Genomic DNA, 12,819 nt, shown 5'->3' with positions numbered 1-12,819 from the left:
TTAGCACTAAGAAAAATAATAATGGTCTAATCTCACTGCTCCTCCAGCACTCTTGTCTGCTGAACCTGAGGACTTTCTCTTCATAACATTGGTGTTAGGTACAGGTTCCATTCTTGTTCTTTGATCTTACAAAACAACTCCTTATGATTACTATATTTTCTAATGAAGACTGTAATAAAATAGAATCATAGAATCATAGAATAGAATCATAGAATCATAGAATCATAGAATCGTTAGGGTTGGAAAGGACCTTAAGATCATCTAGTTCCAACCCCCCTGCCGTGGGCAGGGACACCTTACCCTAAATCATATCACCCAAGGCCTCGTCCAACCTGGCCTTGAACACTGCCAGGGATGGAGCATTCACAACCTCCCTGGGCAACCTATTCCAGTGCCTCAGCACCCTAACAGGAAAGTTCTGGTCTTTTTTTTCCTTTTTTTTTGTTATTTAACCACAAAATTTAATCAAAGCTTGACAAATAAAAGTCTAGCTTCTTGATCGATTCAAAATACGCTGATGATACAGAATGACCTAGTAGCAGATCTTAAAATGAATATACAATATTTCAAGCAATTTCCATGGTACAGGCTCCTTTTTAACGCAGGAAACCAGAAAAGAAGCAAAGTGAAATGAAATGGTCCCTTCATAGAAAGACTCCCATCTGAAAATTGTTTTAATTCAGGGCAGCCGTGGGTATAGTTTACATAATAAAAAACAGTTTTACTAAAGTGTCTGTGGTTATACTAAGTCGGTGTAGAGCTCCTGATCAAAGCTGCCTTGCAGCCAAAGTCATCAGCAACCCGACAGCGTGCTTTCGTGAAAAGGACTTTCCTTCTCAGCTGGGATGGCTCAGACCCACTCCCAAGAAAAACAGAGCTAAGCAGAAATGAGGGTGTAAAATCAAGACACCTTTTCCACTGGTTCAGTATTATGTATTAAAGACAGGGAGAGCTTGGACGGAGATGTGCACATTTAGGAAAATAACTGAGCTTTCCACAATCTGCCAGAGTTATGGCTTGGCAGAGCTGGTGTGAGAAGCCATGGGATTGGGGACTGTCACTTCTCTGTTGAAAGCTCTGCTCCTGTAGTCCCTCGGCTTCACTTATCAGCTGGAGGGAGAGATAATGCTCAAGCGAAGTGGGCCTTGATCTCTGCCAAATATATTTTCAGAGCTGAGGAAATAAACCAAGAATGTATTCTCCTGATCACAGAATTGATTCATTTAGAAAAATTTAAACAAGTAATTTTGTTTTCCCTTCTGTTATTTCACCAGTTCCAGTTCTAATCTGCAGTTTGTAGGAAGGAAAGTGCAATAGTGCAATCTTATGTTACAGTTACGTGAGAAAGAGAGACAAGGAGGGGCAGACTATGGAGTCTGCAAAGCGCTTCCCTAGGTGATCCAGGACTAAGCATATCGCAGCCCCCTAGGAGTCTTTTGTTTTTAGGTTGCCCCTTGATTTTTTCATTTTCCCTCCCTCCCCTAGGTATGTCACTTCTAAACATCAACCAAATAACTTCTATGAGCAGAAAATGAAGCCGCTACAATCCGTGTTCTTTTGAACTAGGACCCAATTTGATTGGCGTCTCCTGACTTTTAGTAAACTGTGTTTTCTGAAGTGTGAGAGAGATCCCTGCAGCAATAATGTCCATATCAAATCATAATTAAAAACAGCAGTGAGGAATGTGCTGAGATTTGAACTGTAGACCTCCCAGGCCTAAAGCCCAAATTGCAAAACAGGACTTTAAAGGCTCATAGAAGCTTTAAACATCAGACATTTAATCACAACTAGTCTGTAGGGATGATTTCCAAAAAAAGAAACAAAATCGCTCCACCACAGAGAATAATAACAAGATCTGAGTGAATGTTGTAGCAAAGAGACAGTTTCTTCACAAAGGGGTTACACGCTGTGCATCTACTTTTCCATTTACCAATGACAGCTTGAACATTTTCAAAGACATCTGCAGTGGGAATCATATTGAGCTAAACCTGGGGGAGAGGGAAGTAGGCTCTGAAGCAAGAGTACAGTATGCTTGTGATCCAATGGCAGCTTGCCATGAGTAGGAGGGCTCCACCCAAAAGTATCAAAAATAAATTAACACACCTATCTTTTCTTAGACTTCTTGGAACCTATACAGGTACTTCTGTCAACATCCCTACTACAAGATCCATTTACCCCTAGCTAAGGTCAGCAGGAAGGTGAATGAATAAACAGGCTTAAGAAAGGTCTGTTATGCTGGGTCAGGCCAAGGAGCTGTCTAGCTCAGTATCCTGTCCCTAACAGCAGAGACCTAGGGAAGGCATGAGTAAAGGACAAGTGTAAATGAAGTGATCCTGCTCTTCTTTGAAAGGGGATATTTCTGGCTCACTGGTGAGACCAATATGTTGAAGAAAACCTACACTGAATAAATGTTTGAACTGCTGTTTTTCTCATGAACCAGAATAGGATTTAAGTAATCTCAGGTACCTCTGATACCAGACCAGGACTGATCTAAAAATGTGGGATTCTGATGGTGGTGATGGAAGACAAATTAGCTGGGCACCGGATGGAGTGTTGCCCCTAGGTTGTGTATCTGCTTTACTGATAGAGGAGAGGCACTGCTGGCACACCTTCCTGACCCGCAGTATTGAACAATCCCAGATGCACTTCCTGATGGGTAAGCTGGCCAGCATGAATCAGCCTTATCCTTTATCTATAGGTTCAGGAGGCACATAGCTAACCACTGGCTTTATGTTAATGAGCTGAGGGAGGAAGGACTTTAATTTCCATGTGGGTCATTGGATCTTTCTCAAAGTCCTGTTTATGTGTTTGATGACTAAACCGCACTGTGACACTGAGCTTTTTTTGGTCTAATTCTTAACAAACCAATTACTCTAATTTAAGACAGCGGCGATTTTATTGCATATTAGGAAAACGAGTTGAGCTTTTTGGGATTTCCTGGCCTTTTCATATGATATCTTGGTATTGCTGATGGGGACAGTTTTTTGGCTGTCAGAGCTGTGTAGGTACACTGAAGTCAGTAGGTACCTGAGCAAGCTGTTGAAGAATATCAGAGACACTGGTGTCTAGAAATGTGGGAATTTGCAGAGAGAGATTTGAAGAGGGAGAGATTAAGCTTTCTTAAGTCTGAGGTCCATTGTAACAGAAGAGTTGTATTTCCCTAATCTTTCTACCAGCAGAGGTGGTGGGTGGAGAACAGATTTGATCATCTCAGGAAGACTCCCTGGTGCTAGTATTTGTCTTAGCATTTAAATGCACTAATGTTCCTACATTTAAGAGAGCTTTTTTCTGGTGGTGGCTGCAGTGGACATCTGCTGTCAAGGATTCCTACTGACTAAGGGAATGATACTAAGTCAGAACAAGAGTGTGAAAAATAGGACTATGCTGTCTCTTTTTGAGGAAACTGCCCTCTATGTCCAAAACCATCGTTCAATTTCTTAATTTCATGGCTTTTAAGATAAGCGTTTTCTTTCACAAGACCCAAAAGAAGACTGTATGTATGTATGTATGTATATATGCAAATACATGACAAAAGCTTCGTGGTCAATGTCCACCTTTTTTCTGGGTATCAGCCTCACACTGCCAATCTTTCAAACCCTGAAGGACAGAGCACTATTTAGTTTGTACTTAATCATACAGTATTCACCACAAAGATAATACTTAACAGAAAGAATTGGCTCTGGAGGGGTTCCTAAAAGAAACTGAATCCCCATCAATGGATGCTTGAAATCTGGAACACAGAGTTTGGAAGGAGAGACAAGGTCAATGCTGAATGGGGCTCCTTTTCAGTGTGTTGGTACATAAGATACAGGAGACAGAGAAGAAGTTACTTCCTGTGTTCCGTGAAATAAAGTTACAGAATCTACAAATGGGAGATGCTGCTTCTTAGTCATTGTTAATGAAACTGATGCTTTCCTCTTCACATGCTACAGCTCTAGAAAACTGTATGTGTTCAAAGCCAGCGCTTAACCACCTTTCAAACCCTGGAAACATCCTACATGAAAGGACCCACTGAAACTGGGACTAGACGTGAAAAAAGGGACACACTTCTTCAGCTGGAAGAAGCCCTGCCTTCTGGGATGTCCCAGAAAGAGACACATTAAGTATGGAAGTTGTAACTCAGATTTGAAATCAAGCTGTAATAATCAACACGTACACCCTGCAAAAGCAGAGAGCATGAAACCAAAGATATCCTTATCCACATCATCTTTTCTGGCAACTCAGGCAGACCCAAGCACAGAGCTCAATGCATGGCTATGTTGGAAATAGAATGTGACTGAGAGAAAACCAAGTGAGACGTAAGAATCATGAAGCTGAGGAAATGGATGAAAGGGATCATGGGTACAACTGTGAGAGGCAGGGAGAGAAAATGGGCACATGGGTGTAGCCACATACTTTATACCAGCTCAAGTTAATGATGTTATGGGAATAACATGCTGAATTTCACCGTTCAGGGAAATGATTTGCAGACTTGCTAGGATCCTGCTTTCAGCCTCTTGTCAGTGCTATTATTCAATGACTTATTTTGATTTCTAAAGAGTTCTCTTTCATATCCACCAGAATCAGACCTTCCTCAAGCTTGGGTTTAGGCAGGAAGCTAGCTTTCAGCTTGCTCTTCGGCTTCTCATATGAGAACTGGAAGGAGATAGGAGAAGCACCTGCCAAATGTTCCTTTAATACCTGAACTAGGAATCCTGTCCTACTGAGAGAGGAATGGGACAAAGACTGTGAGGGTATCAGAAGAGGACTAGGGACTAGTATTAGACTAAAGGTCTCAAAAGGGGTCTATGCATTAGTGGAAGGCAGATAATCTCCAGTCTGATCTTTTTGTGTGAAGAGAGGAATGCTACTGTCGGTACATGATATTCCCAATATCATGTACATGAAGCAAGAGACTGATGATGACATAATTATGCATTTAAACCATCTACAAGCCACAGCTGAGATCAAAGACAAAATCAGCCTTGCATTCCTACAGTAAAACCAAGCATAATGTGAGAAAGAGAAGGATTATGAGGGTGAGGGAACATGAAAATGGACTCCACATGTGACTTTCAGCCATCCAAGACCAGGGTTCTGAGCAGATGTCCCTCACCTATAGCATTCGTTCTCTGGCACTATTGTCTTGTAAAGAGGTGTTGATTCACCAAGGTCTGTGTATACACATATGGCTCCCAAGAGATATTTTTCAAGCATTTTGGGATTGTCTAGTTTCCAAAATTGACTTTGTGCAGCTTGGAGGTTTGTATGCCTGTATAGTACTTGATCTAAAGGAGGAATTGTATGTTCTATGCTCTTCTCTTGCTTTTCTTCATTTCACTTTATTCTAATAAATGCAGACCTTCCTGTTCCAATATGATATGATATAGTTTGAAGTAGAACTGCTCAGACTTACTCAAATCAAGCCACTTTGGATGTTAGGACTGGTAGAGCTTTACTGCTGTTCAGCACTCCATCTGACCTGTTTGAACTTGGAAGAAATAGGATCTCTTTACCCTAGGAGATGGCAGCATCAGTGGTTTGTGCTAGTGTTTGAGTTGGTGTTTTCAGGTCCAATTTATTAGCTAGCACTGTGCCCTGCAGAATGCATCCTCCATTCCTGGAGGGAACTAGGACAGCAGGATGCCTTCTATACCACACGAGTCTAAAAATAAACCACCAGAACAACAGGCAGCAGAACAACTTCTGCAAGATGTTTATGTCCTGAGCTCTTGGCCAACTTCCTTCCTAAGGTGCCACATTTCCCAGCCTGCCTGAATCCCATCTATAGCTTCAAGAGTTTCCATCTCATCTTGTGCTCAGTCCATGAATAACTGCCTTGTTATGTACATGCACGGTGGAAGGGTGGGGTGGAAAAACTCTGGTAGGAGCCTGTCTTCAGCTTGCAGTAAATACTTAACCAACAGAAACGTCAATGAGATTTGGCAGCTGTGAGGAGGACTTCTGGAAAATTGTGTCAGGTTCCTAGGAAGTGAGGGAGGCATTTGGTAATGGGTGGGGACATTTTTTCTTTCCCTTGCCATTTCTTGTCAGAGAAAGGGGAAGATCTAATTCCTCATTACTGATCTAAGGAAATCCCCTGCACCTAGAAACAATATCCTCTGCACATGGTCTATGCTTGTACTGTCTTTAGAGAAGTCTCAGGAGGAACCTCGAGTAGTGTAATACCAGGTCTGTAACTCTCCAACAGTCCCAGTAGCTGTGGGAGTCACAGAGGTTGCCTGTCTAGGAACATCAAGCAGAGAAAGGCAGAGAGCACAGTAAAAGCATCAGGAGATATCACTTTAAATCACTGTTTATTTCTGTTACCCTAACCTTTTTAACTTCTGAGTAATACAAAAAGTAAAATGATAATTTTTTTTCTCTTACCCAGTGAATATTGTTGTCTTCCTTGGCATTGGCCCATGACTATTTATCTAGCAGTAAATGTAATTTGAGGATTAAGCCTCCCTCCTTAATTCATAGTAGAAGAATCTTTCAGTGAAATATATTTCTTTTCTTTACTGTAAAATTTGTAAGTGCCTGGTCTTGCAGCTACAGTTTACAAGGCATTGAACATTCGTCTCCTGATGATAAAGGATGTCACTTAGCTCAGGAAGGCAAATTGCACTGGAGAACCTCTCTACTCTTCAGTGTCATATGATAATCAACAGTATCATTTGTACAAAGACACTATGACTTAAGGCAAAATTTGCACTGATCTGGAATAATTTATAGCAAATGCGTGCATCTCAATCACCTGGATTGGCTGAAGGTGTATTATTTACATATGTTGTAAATATTCTATACTTTATACATATTATATTTTATACATTTTATATTTAAAATAAAAAAAATACAAGCTCCATAATCTAGACTTCCATAAGCATACAACAGAAACCTTGTAATTAAATGCCTTTTGGAAAGGCATTCTACCTTTGATATGTAGGTACTGTATACAATTTTTTCTTTCTTATCTCACTTTCCTGACTGTTCTTCTGATCCTTGGTGCTGCAATTATTGCTAGAGATGGATCTGAAACAATATACTTGGTTTTGGCCTCCTCTTCTAGCCAGAAAAGTTGTTTGTCCAATAATGGAATTACCTTGATGTTCCATTTGCTTATTATACTATTGTCATCCTTTATGATGTCACTCCTGGAGGATCTGAAGGTTCTAAACTTAGAAGACTAGAAAGCAGCAGAACATTTTGTCTATTGAGGAGATCAGCTCTCTCTCCCACCTGCCCAGGTTGTGATGATCACAGCAAGGAGGCTAGAAAAATGCTGAAAATGTTCTGTAGCATGATGCACCTCCAAGGAGTTAAATCTTTCTGCTCAGTAGCTCGACTCCTCAACACACAGCAGGGCATATAAGCAGCCGCAAAAATCTTCCTTGCAAAAGTTACACCTGCCCTTTGGGTGGTAATAGTTTATAGCTCCTCTTGTTTTCCTCACAGCTTTTTTATTTGCTCAAATGTTTATATGGTGCTTCCATCCTGTGTGAATCTACAACAGCTTGCTCTCACTTAAAGGGTGGAGGCATCTCTCCAGATACTGATTCCTGTAAACTAATGGCTTTGATTAATTTAGATGAAAGAGACACTTATAATAAAACATCCCATTTTGGGTGCAGCTATGTGGGTGGATTGTACACCCGTAAAAAAGAGAGAACCTCTGTATTAGCTAGACCAAACACAACAGGGTTTGGTGCTACATTAGCTCCACCTGTAGTCATCTAATATCACCCTTTATAATTCTATCAGATAGTACCTCATGCAACACCTGCAGATAAAATTGAAGGTAGATAGGAACAACCAGTTGTATATGGCCATTGTGTAAATGATTATGCCCTCAGTGTACAAACTATATGGCTATCCTGCATCCCATGCATGAAGTCTGAGGAGGATTAAACCACCAAGCAAGTCCTCTGCAAATGTAAGGATCTTTATGTTAAGCAACAGAATATTTTCTTTTGTTCTCCTCTTTTCTCCTTTTTGGCTGTCATTAGAGAACAGAAAATGTAGACAATGCTGTGTATTACTGTATTACTGTATTACTGATTACATATGTATTACTGATTACATGCAATCTTTTGGGGAGCTGTAGAGGAACAAGTGTAATCTTTATTAAAGGGATCTTCAGTAGAAACACAAGAAGGATGGTATGTCTAATACTGTGCCTCTGACATAGGATAAGGCTTTTGTCAGTGAGGTAATAAGGCAATAAGGCCTTGTCATGTTATAATTTGTGTGAGCAGAATGTGTTTAGACTGGGTGAGGAGGATGTTTTGGCATTGGGTGATGAGGATGTTTGGTTAAGCCACTTGTTAAGTTGGGTAAATCTGACATCAAAGAGTTTGATAACGTATTTCTAAGATCTTTGTGACTTCAGTGATGTTGTTAATACAGAAATGATATAAAGATAAATAAACTGACACTTAACCAACAAAATAGGTTAGCCCCAAGTATACTGTAGGATAGATCAGTGTATGTGGCTTTAGATGAAGTGGGCTGAGTTGTGAAAAGGCATGGCTTCCCAGTGCTTTCCCCATCATTTGACAAGTAACTGCTGGTTGTTTCCTTCTGCTGCGCAAGAGTGGTACGTATGAAAGGGACAATGAGCTACAATGACCTGTTTCTTGGATTCTGGGAGTAAGTAATGTTACACATAAATCAAGCGACTAGCTTAAATTAACATGTGGTGACTTGCAGTGCTTTCAGTGTAACTAGCTAGCAACAAACCTAGCAAAAGCTGCAAGTATGTAATTAGACTCTTACCTAAAGAGAAGGCCAACAAGAACCTTTGGCAGCACAGCTCCACCAAGGAGCTATGAGGAGTACAGGTGACCCAAAGCTGTATGGATGGTCTAAGCTTTTGCTGTATCTCTGTGAGCTGCAAAGAAAAACCTCAGTGTCTTCACAGTGGCAAAATATGGAAGAGAGTCTGTAATGTGCAGCTGCCATGACCTCTTTGAATTTCTGTCATGTGGGAAGGTTGGTGCCTAGGACAGCATGGATACTTAGGGAGACACTCTATATTTCACATGATGCAACATCCATATGAGAGGGACCTTCTCTTGCATTTAGTATGGTGGACACTGATGTGACTTAAAGCTTTAAGTTGTGCTAGAAATAACCATGTTATTGGACACTGTGCTAACAGATGATTGTAAATGCTTTTCCAGCAGACTGAAGCGTAGTGTTATCCTTGTGGGTGCCCCAGTCAGGGTGTAAGGTTTCTTCTTATTCCCACTAGCACAGGGGTGAATCATGGGCTACTTTGCTTAGCTTCAAATGGTAGACAATTGCCCTCCGTCTCAAATCATTTATCCATACTGATTTCTACCACAGTGGAAGGCAGTGATTCTTGTGGAGCTAACAGGCCAGCAAGGTCCTTCACCTTGAAGCATTGAGAAAGTTTTAATTCTTTCCCAGGTCCTCTCCTGGTGGGTCAGGACTGCACTTCTGTAGTTGTTGCCCACCCTTCCCCAAGACCTGTACAGGCGTCTTAGGCTTGGACCTACCTCAGCAGTCACCAAGGTCTCTGAGAAGACTTTCTTTCACCTCAGTGGGTATTAAAGCATAAAAGCATCTGGATGGGTGAGTCTTTTTTGTGTTCTCCACTTAATTTTCTCAGAAGATCAGTTTTGGATGTAGGTTTTTATTCCTAAAATGCGGCTAGTCAGGGAATGAAAGTGATAACAAAATAAGGAGAAAAGGAATTGCTTTCTAATCAGTAAAAGAAACTTTCTGCTCTGAAGTAAATCCCTGTCTCCTTTCTTTTCCAAGGATGCAATGCAAAACATAGACCAAACCTAACTAATGGGATTTTATTTGTCTTAATGATCCTCTGAGCATAGGAGATGCTTGATAATCAAACTGAGATGACACCTGCCACTGTGAAATTCTGTTCCTCAAAACTGAGGCAATCCAGCAGATAAATGATATAACGTGTTTCTCATTATGGTATTACCATAAAGTCAGACAGCCTTATGTTTACTGTGCAAATAATTAGTCACTGGGCAAATCAGAAAAAAAGAAAGAAAATAATCCCACCATCACCTTAAATTACCTGTCAAGCATTTACCTCCGTTTGTCTTTTAGGGCATTCATTTTTTGCCGTGTGGTCCTTGTTCTTGATTAGTTTAACAACCCCCCTGCATTTTGACAGAAGAAGAAAAGAAGAGGTGATTATTACAGTTACTGCTCTTGCTTTGCCTTGAAAGTCCATTCTAAAGGAGGCATTAGAGAAGGCTTTCTTGTGGCTGAGAGATCAGATTACCACAATTAAAGTAAAAAGGTGTGGTGCTATTTACCCTGCGTGTTATGACACATGAAAGAAAGTGATTCAGGCAAGAAAAATAATTACACATTAATTTGTGTTTGGCAACTTTATTTCATATACGTGGCCCACAGAGCTTAGATAAAAAGCTATTTTGTCCAGCCTGTTCTCTGTGAGCTTGAAGGAGGGCTTATGCCGCTGTACTACATTTTACAAGGAGTTGTCTGTGTGCGTATGTGGGGATGAGGAAATACGTGGGGCTAACCTTCTGGTCGTACACTACAACAGGCATTACCTTGCACTAATTATTCGTCATGAAGTCCCATACTGCCACTTTGGTTTCACTCAACTGACAAACCCAGAAACTCACTCCAGGTTTGACAAAATTCTCGCGAATCTGAGAACATGTAGAGTTTCTAAGTCAGTTCATACGGCTGTCGATAGGATTTGGGTCCAAAGGTGCAACTCTGAAGAAGCAAATTAGCTAAGTTCATACAGGTTTCTGTAAACTAGGCGGGTAACTGCAGTGTGCTCTCAGCACAGCTCGAAAGGAAGTTTGGTCTTTGCAACTGCATAATATGTGGGCAATGAATCGTGTGCGAATTCCTCTTATGCCTTGAGAAAATATCCCCTTTATTATACTGGCAATAACACATAGGGAGGCAAGCTCCAAAACACCCAGGAGGGTTTCAGTGGTGTCACACCAGGTTTAGTAGTATATTAGAAATGCAGGATGCTAGAACTGTGAATAATGTAACCTGAACATGAACAGCATAACTACAGTACAGCTCTCTTACTGTAAATAATTTCAGCAATAGAACCTTGACAAAATCAGATCATTTCAGACAGTGCAGTTTCTGTGCTAGCCAGAAGGTAATTTTACAAAGATGATCTTGAACTGGCATTCCTGCAGGTTTTCATAAAATGATACACAGATACATATCAGGTCTGTGAGCACAACTGTCTCTTAATTAGAGAAACCACCCTCAAAATGGAAGAAACAGCAAAAGAAGCTTCAAAAAGAAGGTCTGATATCTTATTTTCATTTCTATCTTCAGAGGAAGCTCTGAATAAGGTTGTACAGTTTTACTGACTTCAAGACAACCTAATGTTAACAGGACAATGACAATAGCAGAATATTTGGCCCTCAGGAGAATATACTCATATCCCTATAGTAATAACTTAGTTCAAGGAAATGGCAGTTATTCATAACATGAAAAGAACAAATACATGAATTGTAAACCCACAAAGCTTCATTTTCCCACAAAGTAAGCTTTTTGCATAAATCATCATTACCCATTGCAAAGAGGCAGTTTTAATATTAAGGAAAAGTTTGCTGTTCTTATATCAATATGTATGTTGGACTGATTACCTGAGCATGGAAAGTGAATGCATTTACATTAGTAAACAAAATAAAATTTCTGGATATACTGGAAATATCTAGCCAATGGAACTGAGTTTGTTTTCTTATAAAAATCTGTGGAATAATTTTTATAGAACAGTCTAAAATGGTATCATTTATTCTGTGTGCTGGTTAAAGATTATATTGATTTAGTTCAGCAATTATTGAGTCTTTTCTTTCTGCCAACCTCATTTTAATCTTCCCGACAAGAGACACTGAGCTTTTTACTTAAAACTACAAAGAATTAATTCTAATCTGTGACCTACAGAGTCTGGGGAATGCATGATACTTTGGTAAAATGCTTTTATTGGCATGGCGCTAGGATGGCCGCATTACTTGCAACTGGCAGAGATATTAGCACCTTCTGTAAGCTACAAGAGTTCCACATAATCCTTTGACACATTTTACATTCCATTTTTGCACTATATGGCACAGATAACACAAGCACAGCTGCACCGGGTGAAACTGGAGATCTGCCTAGACCAGTAGCCTGTCTCCAGCAGTGGCCAGTAGCAGATATTAAGGGCAGAGCATGTGGATAGGACAAGCACGTGGTGATTATTCCCCAGGATTTGCTCTCTGCCTCCAGCTGTTTGTGGCTTAGGGATATCTCGAGCCAGAGTTGGCGCCTGCCAAACCAAGAGCTCTTAGAACATCAAACATGCAGAAAGGCACTTTCATGTGTATCATGAAGAGGACAAAGTGTGTTTATGAAAAGCAGCTAAAGGTCCATTTTGAATGACTAGCTACTTCTAAGAAGAATGAATACAAACGTTTCTCTGAAAAGATAAACATGCAACTGCTGCATTCATTTCTGAGTGCTTTTGAATTCTCTGTATTTACTGGCAGGTGTCAGCACTAAGAAACACAATTAAGGTCTGGATAGTCCTGGATCATAATGTGCCTATGCTAGGTAGCTTCAGTTGTTTAATCTGCCCCAGGAGACTTGGAAGGTGGCCAGAGTCATTGACAAGTTCATAAAATGTAAGTGCACCCTTCAAAGTCTCAGAAATGCTTTCAAAAAAGAAAATAAGTGTGGTGTTTCCATTGTGCTTCAGAAAACAAACCCTTCAGGAAGAAAAAAAAATGGAAACATATGAAACGTAAATTGGATACACTCAAAGTTAATGAAAGGAAAATCTTTTTCCATTTTAGT

At 40.3% G+C, this 12,819-nt stretch overlaps 2 long non-coding RNA genes across 3 annotated transcripts in view; one reads left to right on the top strand and one right to left on the bottom strand.

The window, feature by feature from the left end:
• Positions 1-12,180, bottom strand: part of LOC133270992 (uncharacterized) — a 30,023-nt gene extending 17,843 nt beyond the window's left edge. Inside the window, exon 1 of the long non-coding RNA XR_009743980.1 lies at positions 6,916-12,180. This is a non-coding gene — a long non-coding RNA (uncharacterized LOC133270992). The remainder of the gene's footprint in view (positions 1-6,915) is intronic.
• The window catches only part of LOC133270990 (uncharacterized), a 169,068-nt gene that overhangs the window by 832 nt on the left and 155,417 nt on the right, over positions 1-12,819 (top strand). The window lies entirely within an intron of this gene.

This window comes from Pezoporus flaviventris, unplaced genomic scaffold, assembly GCF_033815535.1.
Source record: "Pezoporus flaviventris isolate CSIRO_AGI_PZ_B2104156 unplaced genomic scaffold, CSIRO_AGI_Pfla_v1 ptg000023l, whole genome shotgun sequence".
In the NCBI taxonomy this organism is placed as follows: Eukaryota; Metazoa; Chordata; class Aves; order Psittaciformes; family Psittacidae; genus Pezoporus; species Pezoporus flaviventris.
This window is presented reverse-complemented; position numbering and strand designations above follow the sequence as displayed.